This window comes from Vespula pensylvanica, chromosome 7 (assembly GCF_014466175.1).
Source record: "Vespula pensylvanica isolate Volc-1 chromosome 7, ASM1446617v1, whole genome shotgun sequence".
NCBI lineage: Eukaryota > Metazoa > Arthropoda > Insecta > Hymenoptera > Vespidae > Vespula > Vespula pensylvanica.
Genome location: NC_057691.1, coordinates 6,800,773 through 6,812,877, shown reverse-complemented (window position 1 = coordinate 6,812,877; position 12,105 = coordinate 6,800,773). Strand labels below are relative to the sequence as shown.

At 29.2% G+C, this 12,105-nt stretch overlaps 1 long non-coding RNA gene across 4 annotated transcripts in view; it reads right to left on the bottom strand.

The window, feature by feature from the left end:
• The window catches only part of LOC122630674, an 82,386-nt gene that overhangs the window by 25,045 nt on the left and 45,236 nt on the right, over positions 1 to 12,105 (bottom strand). The gene's annotated exons all lie outside the window — the stretch shown is intronic.

Below are 12,105 nucleotides of genomic sequence, written 5' to 3'. Positions count from 1 at the left end.
TTCTCTCTCTCTCTCTCTCTTTCTCTCTCTCTCTCTCTCTCTCTTCTTATCCTTGTTCTCCTCTTTTCTTCGTGTATAACCAGACGGGAGAATATGAATTTTGTTGTAGCCAGCTACTACTGCACTACACTACTATACTACTACTACACTACTCTACTACTGTTGCTACTACTACTAATAATAATAATACTTATATATAAAATATTATATATAAGTATTATATATATATATATAATACTAGTAATACTAATATTACTACTATTACTATTAATATTACTGCTATGACTATTATTGTTGCTGCTGCCACTGCTGCTGCTGCTATTACTACTCATATTAACCTTATGTTTTTTTGTAATACTTTTATCAATCGATTTTTTTATGATTTTTAATATATTAAAAAAAATATATATATAAAAGAAGAAATGAAAGATAAATTTATATTATTCGTATTAAAATCCTGAAGGAGTTTTTAATAATCAATTTTCATTCTCGCACGAGTGTAATATTAACGAGTTATAAGTAATGGTAATTACAAATGTATATAATAATGATATTTTTAAAAATTTTGTTTTGGCGATATCCGAATGAAATACGAATACTTTCGCATACGTGGTCAACGTAAAAAAAATTAATTCAAATTCGTGAGCGTTGATTTATTTTTATCTTCCTTTTTTTTTTTTTTTTTTTTTTTTTTTTTTTTTTTGGATAAAACATATCCTCGTTCCATACAACGCTCGTGTATTATTTTAAATGAGCTGGTAATAATTACAAACGTATATAATTATTATGTTAATTTTGTTTTATATGAGGACGTTCGAATACTAAATCATGTAGGTGAAATTATTACTCTGTGCACTCACACATACACACACATATTTTTCTCCATTAGCGCGCGAGTAACATCCAAATATAATAACAAAAAATAATTTTTATATAATAATAAAAAAAATTATTACAAGAATCAATTTGAATGTTCATTCTTAATAATTAATTCTTCGTATAGATTATCCAATGATCGTTATGAAATTTCAAGTTGTCGCTAAAAGTAACATTTCCGCGGGTTGAGAATTGCGATTTTTTTCGACAAATTTTCGATTTCGAAGAAAACAAAAATTAAGAAGAAAGAGGAAAAGAAATAAGAAAAAAAAAAAAGAAAAGAAAAGAAAAAGAAAAAGAAAAAGAAGAATAAGAATAACCGACGTTCGATAATCAAGTTCAAGTTCCTTGAAAGGAATGTCGCAAACTCAGCGAGAGAAGAAGAAAAAGAAAAAGAAGAAGGAAAATAAGAAGAAGAAGAAGGATAGTGGTGGGTAGTAGAGCTTTAAAGGTGTCGGTCATGCTCGTTTTTCCATCTCCACGAGCCGTAAGAAAAGGAAATCAAATTCTCTCGCAGAGAGGAAAGTTTATAATCCTGTGAGGATCTACGAGAACGATAAATGTCAATGGAAAGACGTTCGGTAGGATAGATCGTACGATTTTATCTTTGAAAAATCGTTAAGATAGTAACTTCGTGTCTCGTCGTGAGAGTTTTCGAAAACAATGCCTCGGTCGGCTTTTAAAACGGAACGAAGAGTGGCGGCCGCCATTGTGGATGAGTTTAATAAAGCTTGAGAACTTGGCAAAGATCATTTTCTCTCTCTCTTTTTCTCTCTCTTTCTTTCTTTGTATCTATTTATCTATCTATCTATCTATCTATCTATCTATCTTTTCCTTTCTCTCTCTCTCTCTCTCTCTCTCTCTCTTTTATTCTTCTCTTATTTTCGAATGGTAAAAGAAGAAACAGACCAAGAGACGAAATATTTACGATCGTTGCTCTTTCAAAATAATGTCCGAACATTTTGTATCTTAACCTTTTCGTAACGTAAATAAAAATAAAAATAAAAAAGAAAAGAAAAGAAAAGAAAAGAAAAGGAAATGAGCGCATATTTATTTCGAGTGTTAAAAAGAAGAACGGAAAACAAAAAAAGAAAGAAAAGAAATAAAAAAAAAAAACAGAGAGAAATAGAGAAGAAAGAAAGTGAAGTAAAATGGAAGGTAAAGAGAAATGAAAGTTAGAAGGTAGGTACGAAAGAGAAAAAAGGAAAAAAAAAAGAGAAAAAAAAAAGAAAAATAAATTAATTGATTGATTGATCAACGACGAGAAATTAACGATTGAAAAATACGATTGGCGAGTAGAAGATTTTAGTGATCGATGTTCGAGATTTCGTAAGATCGAATTTGATTCGATCGGAATAATGGAGTAAGATCAACGCGTTCGAAAAAGAAAAGTTCACATCGCTGGATTGATCGTGGAATTCATGACACGTTTAATACGGGTAAAGAATAAGAGAGACAGATAGAGAAAGACAGAGAGAGAGAGAGAGAGAGAGAGAGAGAGAGAGAGAGAGAGAGATCATACGGTTCATTCGGCAACAATTTTGGCACAAGGCCGTTGCTGTCCAGAATTCGCCAACTTCGACTTTGCCGACCTATATTCTTCTTTGTCGACATCGAAACGATCGAGAAGAGAAACAGAGACAGAAACAGAGACAAAAAGAAAGAGAAAAAGAGAAAGAGAAAGAGAGGGATGAACTCGATCGTTTATTCTTCATCAATCAATACTATTTTTGTAAATTGCAGGATTTTAAAAAATAAATTATATCTCTCTATAATCTAATTATTTTGATAGGTCATATAAAAATATGATACAACTTATTTATTTATTTTCTATTTTCTTTTTTTTTTTTTCTTCTCTTTCGTATCTACCTTCCAATCTAATATTTCTTCTTACCTTCTATTTTATTTTATTTTCTTTATATATAAATAAATGAATATACATATATATGTTGATAATAAATAAAAATGATATATAATACGTATATTAATAAGAGATGAAAATATAAATATATATATATACACATGAAACATAAATGATCATATGAAGAAAGGACGAAGGACACGTTATAAAATTTTAACGATGATTCTTGGCTGCCTCGAGAAACTGGCAAAAAGAAAATAAATATATAAATAAATAAATAATAAAAAAGTAATAATGATAAAAAAAAAGAAAACAGATTTCTCTGCAGGCTTACCAAATGCCGCAACTCACTGTCCGCAGGAGTATTTACGAATGTTTACAAACGCATAACTCCGACGTCGAGCACAATAGATTCTTGGCATCGGACCGAAATAGTGCAAACTGCCAAGTGCAAGGACCTATGTTTAGTTATGTGCCATACTCTCTTGTAATCCACGATCATGACGCATATCGTTCTTACTAATCAACCCCAAAGAAGATATATCGTTTCCTTGTTTAAATAACAATGTCATTGTCAATGATACCCATATATATATATATATATATATATATACACGCAGACACGAACGTGAACGTAAAATCTACGTACGTAGATAGATTTTTTTTTTATTACATTTTATTCCCTTGATAATCGAATCTAATTTAAAACAATTTTATATATATATATATATATACATATTTTTTTTATAACCTTCATAAAAATTTCTAAATGAAATAAAAGTTGTATCTATTTTTATCTCGTCTTATTTGATAATTCTACGATTTGAAACATATTAATCATTTATATATATATATATATATATATATATATATATATATATATGATTATGCATATAATTATATAATCATTTCTACAATTATTATTTACATTATTTTATCTAATTATTATCACATACGTATAATACATATAATAAAAATGAATATCGCCAATAAAAAAAAAAAAAAAAAAAAAAAAAAAAAAACAACGAGACATTACATATTTCTTCCCACTTTCTCTTTTCTTTCTTCATCATTTTCTTTTCTTGATTCGTACATACGAATATCGATCGATCGATCGATATTCTTAAAATACGTTCGAGATAGTAGATAAAACGAACGATCGTTTCCCGTCGTTAAAAATGATATAAACGTTGGAAATTCCATGGAAAGAAAACCGAACGAGTTCTAGGTATAGGTACATATATGTATATGCATACATACATACATATATATATATATATACACACACACACATATATATATATATAATATATATCCTTAGTACCTATATATCCGATAATACTAATAATAAAGTTCACTTTAGAGTGAGCTATGTATAAAGTCGTTAATCCAAGCTCGAACGCGTTTCTTCTGGCCAATGTACCGTCCTGACTCGGCCTTGCACCACCTTCGCCAACCCTGGCCGTGCCTATATTTAGAAGAAGCTCGAAAGTCGATGTCCAGGTCGTGGCGTACCACAAATATAACGATTCTCCTTCTCTCTCTATCTTTCTCTATCTCTCTCTTTCTCTCTCTCTCTTTCTCTCTCTCTCTCTCTCTCTCTCTCTCTCTCTCTCTCTCTCTCTCTCTCTCTCTGGTTCTTTTGAGATGAAGAGAGAAGGAGAGAGAATGCATCGTGCAAAGTCTTCGCCCTCGTATAAACCTGAGGGTTGCCAACGAGTAATGTCTTCAATTCTATGCGTATAACTCTGGCAGGTGCCAAGAAGTATCGTATCGGCTGATTGTGCATTACGTCACCAAGAAAAAGAGAGAGAGAGAGAGAGAAGGAGAGGGAGAGGTCTTTGTACAGAATTACAACTTACGACTGTACAAGAAATAATCCTTAGGTTGGTTAACTAGATTTCTCTCTGTCGAATGTCAAATAGTCAATACGAACTTGCTTCGTTTTCTGATAAATTTTCTATTGGCTGTGAACTGGTATATATATATATATATATATATATATATATATATATATATAGTTAGTAGTATAGTAAATATTATATCGTATTGGAGAACAAAAATTTATTTATACTCGTAAAAAACTATCTCTCTAAAAAAATATGTGTGTGTGTGTGTGTGTGTGTGTGTGTATGTATAATACAAAAAATTAATATATTAGAAAATTTTTTAAAGGGAAAAAAGAAAGGAAAGGAATTACAAGTTTTGCATCGTCTTCTCCTTCATGAGAAACGATTACATTTTATAAAAAAGTAAAATGTAAATAGTATACTTAGGTATTATTTTATATACTTAGAGATTATATATACTTAGAGATTATATATACTTAGAGAATTTTACAGAAAAGAAGAAAAAAAAATTACGAGAAAGAATTAAATATTATAAAGAGAGAGAGAGAGAGAGAGAGAGAGAGAGAGAGAGAGAGAGAGAGAGAGAGAGAGTGAGAGAGGAAGAAATATACAAATTAGAAAGTATTTGCAAATAAAAAAAAAAAAAAGAAAAGAAAAAAGAAAACAATTTCGGAATTTTACTTGATATTTTCACTGATATGAGAAACGATCAGGTATTATGAAAAATTAAAAAAATAAAAATAAAAATTTTATGATAAAATAAAAATAAGAAATTTAAATACGCATACGCATATAAATACTTTGCATTATTATTATAATTATAATAATAATAATTATTATAATTATTATTATTATTATGTCCGAAACAATCTCAAATGAATTGGAGTTACGAACATGCAGAAAATATCTCGTTTCGCAATAGCCGATCAAGGAACTATCCATTGGACGTTAAAGATAACCGGTGCCAAGAATGGCGGACTTTAGTTTTCCTTCGTGTCGCAGACTGTCGGCCGCCGTCCAAAAGCATCTTCGCGAGTATTATAATTCTAAGTAAACGCATATAATACGACGAAATCACGTTGGATGATTAGATGTTAAAAATGTTTATCAGTGACACGTGTAAGCGTGTTATATATATATTTTTCTCGTATTTATTTATAATAAAAAAATTTTGCAAGATCGAGAAATTTTGTCGATTGATCGATTACAAGTGATCTATCTTCATTTATCCTTTTTTTTTTTTGAAGCAATTTTTAATTTTATTTTTATTATTTTTTTCTTTAATTATTACAAAGAACCAGCAGAAGATTCTCGAGTAATTGCAAAAATAAAATAAAAAAAAAAAGAAGGAGAAGATAATTGCCGGACTCTTTTTTAGAGCAAATCTTTTTATCTTGAAATCGCGAGTATACTAGAGTACGAACTTTTGAATCGCTCTGTATATTTTGATCTCTCTTTCTTTCTCACTCTCTTTGTTAATTTATTAATTACGAAAGAATCTTATTTGGAAATGTGAATCTTATTTATGATTGCAAAGTTTGTATTGAACGATGATAAATAATCTGACAGGGTGGTAAAAAATAAAAAAAATGAAGGAAAATAAAAAATAAATGAAAAATATTAATTTCGTAGACCAATTGTACGTCTTTCTTTTATTTATTTCACGTTCTAAAATTGCGCGATCATAAGAACGTTTCGTTCCGTTTAATAACTTTTACTTTTTATCCTATATATCACGATCTATCAAATTTAAAAGAACAAAATCTTTTTAAAACAACAACAACAAAAATATATATATATATATATATATATATATATATATATATATATTAAAGATTATATGCGTGTACATCCATATATATTCTTTTTCAATTATAAAAATGTAAAATGAATTCTCGATATTAATGATAAAGATAAAACTCGTAGGACATAATATACCCGTCTAATCGAAGAGAATTATTATCCGTAGAAAGTACAACATATTTCGAAGGGAAAAATTTTCAGATGTCGAATTTAGATGTCGAATGGAAATTCAGTGGAAAATTCATCGTAAGGCGAATGCATGCAGCAAGGAGAACTTGTGAATCGCGTTCTCTCAGAGTTGCATTGAAGCGAGTTACGAAAGGATAGAAAGAGAGAAAGAGAGTGTATGAGCAAGAGAGAGATACAGAGAGACAGAGAGAGAAGAGCGAGAGAGCGAGAGAGAGAGAGAGAAGAAAGGAGGAGAAGAAAGAGAGGAAGGAAAGGAGAAGGGAGGAGAGATCGAGAGTGACCTGGTTACCCTTAAGAGGACCTTGCCACTTCGAGCACAGGAGCATGGCTATCGGGTTACCAGTTTCTCTCATTACGCGGAACGCGTGCCAGACTTCGACCTTTTTCTTCAACGAGAACGACAACTTCACGTTGCCGATCAATTTTTCTCTCTTGAGTTTTTTCTAAACTCTACTTGTGAGTACACCTCGAGAAACTAACTTCACGACGACATTTTACTTTCTCAGGGTTTAGCAATGTATGTATGTATGTATGTATGTATGTATGTGTACGTATGTATATCTTAGGAAATTGTAACATTTTCTAAAAGTATATGAATTGTAATAAAAATATAATGTATGGTATATATGTATATATGTGTGTGTGTGTGTGTATGTATATATTTTATGTTGTATATATGTTATAACATTTTGTAAAAGTGTATATAGTAGATTTTATATCTTTTGGCAAGTATTTTTTTATTTTGTTCTTTTTTAAATTTCGTAAAAATATATATAGTATAATAAAAGTATACATATTATAAAGTATATGTAGTATATATAGATTATAATATATATATAACATTTCGTAAAAGTGCATATGTATGTATATAAGTATATACGTATATAATATTTCGTAAAAGTATACACAGTAAATTTTATATCTTTTGACAAGCATTCGTTTTTATTTTTATTATATTTTTGTTTACGTTTTATTTATTTATTTATTTTTTTTATTTTTTTTTTTTTTTTTTCATTAAGAAAATATATTTTCCGCGCGATCGAATTTTTATTACGACGACGGATCGCTGAAAATTTTTTTTTCAAATTTCCTGCCATAGGTTATTACGATATGGCAGGAGATTTGAATGATTCATGCGACTATATAATTGCGTCTATTAACCAACAATCAGTCTCTTTTTTCTCTCTCTCTCTCTCTCTCTCTTTTTTTTTTTTTTTTGGTTAATAAATATTTTCCCTCAGGATCAAATTTATCACGACGACGACGACAGCTTCTGTTACCATAAAATAGAGCGGAATTGGAACGTTTCGAATAAAATGATCATACATTGATCGTTCTTAAGTCTTTTAATAATTACATTTTTTGTTAAGGCAACACAACCATTCTGTTTCAATCGAGTTTTTCAACCGAACGATGACAGCTCCGTGACACATTTATTTTTTCTACTTAGACCGCGCAAATAGTCGAGAAATTTGAACGTAAAAAAAAAAAAAAAAAAAAAGAAAAAAAAGAACCGTACGTCTTTTCATTAAAAATTTTTTTCTCTTTGTTTCTATCTTCTTTTCGTTAATAAAATAATTTTTCCTACGACACATCGACATTTTTATTTTACGGCTGATTCGAAATTTGAAAAATTTAATTACGCGCATCTTCTTCCATCATTCAAAATAAGAATTAAATAGGATAAGAAAAATTAAATAGAAGATCTTCGAAGATAAAACGTTTATTGCGATTACTCCGTTGAAAAATCGCCCACGCTGCTAACATTAATTGCAATTTCAACGTAATTTAATCCGTCCTTCTACGTACCCATAATGTTTCGAGGAAATGAAGAAAGATACACAGAGAGAAAAGTTCCATTAACTCGATGAGATCGAGTAAATCAATTACCAACTCAAAAATATCTCGTTGCTCGGGAAGTAGTGAAATATTGAAAATTGCATGGACCGTATCGACGTCATTTTTCTTTCACTTTGACGACGAAAATAAGACACGCAAACCCAATATTAAATTTCAAAACTCGATTAATAAATAACGCTACGAATTACGCGATAATGTCGAAAGATATAAATAAATAAAATAAATGATTACGTATACCACCGCAAACATATATAAAATACGGGATAAGTCGAAAAGTTTTTAAATTATATAGACAATCTTTCTTCCTGACTGATCTAACAAATTAATTTTCTTTTGAGATCGTAAAACAGTTATTACTTACTTGTAGTTCTACGATCTAAAAATAAAAAAAAAAAGAAAAAAAGAAAAAAAAGAAAAGAAACAGAGAAAAATACCTAAACAAAAGTTCTAACAAAGAAAGAAGAAAAAAATAGAATCAATCCTTCTTGTAATTTTACGGTCGGAAAAAATTTTTCTATAATATTCTAAATTCTATCTTGTAATTTTACGATCAAAAAAATAAAAATCAAAAAAATTCTATACAAAAAATCGGGGGTCAAGAAAAAAAGTCCCTTCGCATCCTGAGGCCTACCATCACAATCTACGAAGTCTAGCCGACTAATCAAATAAATAAATAAATAAATAAATAAATAAAATAAAATAAAATAAAATAAAATAAAATAAAATAAAAAAAAATAAAAAGAATAATAAAAGAAAAAATACGACGAGATAAAAATAAAAATTAAAGGACGAATTAGGCACGTAGTGTCATATCTCGTAGATTAATCGAATACTCTGGTACGTACATACGTTCGTTTGTAAAATTGATTCTCGTGTCCGATCGCCTTGGCCCGCATTTTCTTGATCGACCTCGTGTGTCCACACAACGCACGTTCGACGACAATGATCGTCGACGTGATGTGGCTCGCGACAACGCATAGCAAATATCGTTCCGATAATTAGAGCCCGTTCATTATGCAAGAGAGCAAACGCGTCGATCGTTCTCGTTCTCGTTTCGTCTCGTCTCGTCTCGTTTCGTTTCGTTTCGTATCGAATCGTATCGAATCGTATCGAATTGAATCGAGTCGAGTCGAGTCGAGTCGAGTCGAATCGAATCGAATCGAATCGACCTGATCAGACAGAAAAGAGAAAGAACAGAACAGAACGGAACAAAAATTAGAGAGCCACGTGAATTCGATGCCAAGGCTACAATTATTCAATATATACATATGTATATATATAGATAAATAGATAAAGATAACCTATGTATCTCATTCAAAATTAACGAAAAACATTTTAATCGAATGTTAAGTTAATTATATGCATATATGTGTGTATGTATGGATATTACTTTCACACGTAGCAATTATCTAACCTTTGGAAATCAATAAACGATTTAAATAAATTTACATATTATATATGTCACTATCTCCTAATTTCAAGATTAATGAAAACTCGATCTTACTTGATTTAATCTATTTCGTCGATTACTTTTGATAATAAAAATTTCATGTTCTTCTTTTATTTATTTATTTATTTATTTTTTTCCTTCTGACGATTGATTTAACAAATTTTTGTTCTCTCTCTCTCTCTCTCTCTCTCTCTCTCTCTCTCTCTCTCTCTCTCTCTCTCTCTCTCTCTCTCTCTCGCTCTATTTCTTAATTATATTACCTAACCATTGAAATCAATAAACGATTTTAATATAACCTACCTACATGCTATAATTACAAATTAATGGAAACTGTTGTTAGAATTTAATTTATCGTTGAATTATGATCGCTACTAAAAAATTCATTTTCTTTTTTTCTTTACTTCTAATCAATAAATCTTACGAAATTCTTACTTCATAATTAGATATCGAACATTGACTTACGATCAAATTTTGATAGAACGAGAGTTCTAGATACAATAAGAGTACGGCTTGGTAGATGAAATGAAGAATTAATATCATCGATGTGAATTCTTGAAAAGGTATTCATGAAAAATTCTATCGTTACCAAGATTTCATGTCGAATATGTTATTAATTAAGTTCTCCTTCTTCTTCTTCTGTTTTTTTTTTTTTTTTTTTTTCATTTAATTCTAAAAATTACATTAATTCGATCGAGTGGAATTTAATTAATATTATCATTATTTATTATTATTATTATTATTATTATTATTATTATGATTATTATGATTATTATGATTATTTATTATCATCACATATCGCAAAATGAAAATGTGTTTATATGTGCGCGTGTATATGTGTGATAGAAATTATTATTTAAAAGAAAACTTCTTAAGAAAGTTATTCTATTTAAAATCATTAACTTATTATATTTCAGTATAATGTTTGGAGTAAAATTAAGATCCAAAAGAAATATACATGTATATATATATATATATATAAGTGTGTATACGTGTGTGTATGAGTGTGTGTGTAAGAGCTAATTGCTCTGTTACTATACTTTGTTCGTTCTCTATGTACGCTACTAATGAAAGTTATTAAAAGCAGATCATGCTGAGGTTTCCACGTGCTTTCGTGCACCATTAACCAAAAGGTTAATCTCTCTTTTGCCGTTGCTCGCTTGGGCTTTTGTATCGCTTTTGTTTAATAGAAAGTAAATCCTCGATGTATCGATGCACGCCCATTGAACCAAGAAACCACTGTGTTCAATACATTTTCAATAAAATCACTAAAAATCGATATTTTCCTATTTCTCCCCGATGTGTTATAGTCGAAGAATTTTCGAATAAATATTTAATAATTAACGTACATACATACATATAATAATAATATATATATATATAAATTAAACAATGTCAATGATTATTTTTATGAAATGTTAAAATAATTAACGTGAAAAAAATTATTTTACGAATCAATTATTCTACTTTTTTTTTTTTTTCATAGATAAATTCATGTCGATTCGTAAATGTAATAGAATTTTATTTTTTATTATGAAAATGAATAATAATAGTAATAATTACTTCTTCTTTATAAATTGAATTATCCCATTTGTTGTAAGTAAATTATGATTTTGTAATGTTAATATATAAACATTATATATATATATATACACATATATTTTTTCTTTTTTATGAAATGGAAACAGAAAATGCCACCGCATATATACACTTAATGTATAATATTGTTAATAATATTAACAGAGAAGTTTCTTTTTTTCTCTTTTTTTTTTTTCGTTGACAATGTTAATAAAATATAATCAATATTAAATAATTTCTTTCGATTTTATGTTTGTTATACCATTAAAAAAGAATAAAATAATAATTTATTGGAATGATCGTTCGAATTTTTTAATTCCTTTCTTTTTTTTTTTTTTTTAAGGAACAGAAATACGATAATAATAAACGAACGAAAGGAAGTAAGGAGGAAGAAGAAGAAGAAGAAGAGAGACCGAGACCGAGACGATGTTCTTTACGATCGTACTCGAGTTCTCCTTCTTCTATGTATGTAAGTACCTGCTGGCACAGACGTGCCTTGTGGTACATCCGTTATAGCCGATATGGAAAACCGGTCCCTCCTCTCTTTCTCTTTCGTCTCGCGAAAGCGCGAGTGCTTGAGACCGTGTCATGCACCGCATTCTCTATCTTTTTCCATTGATTCCATTTATAAATGAACGAAT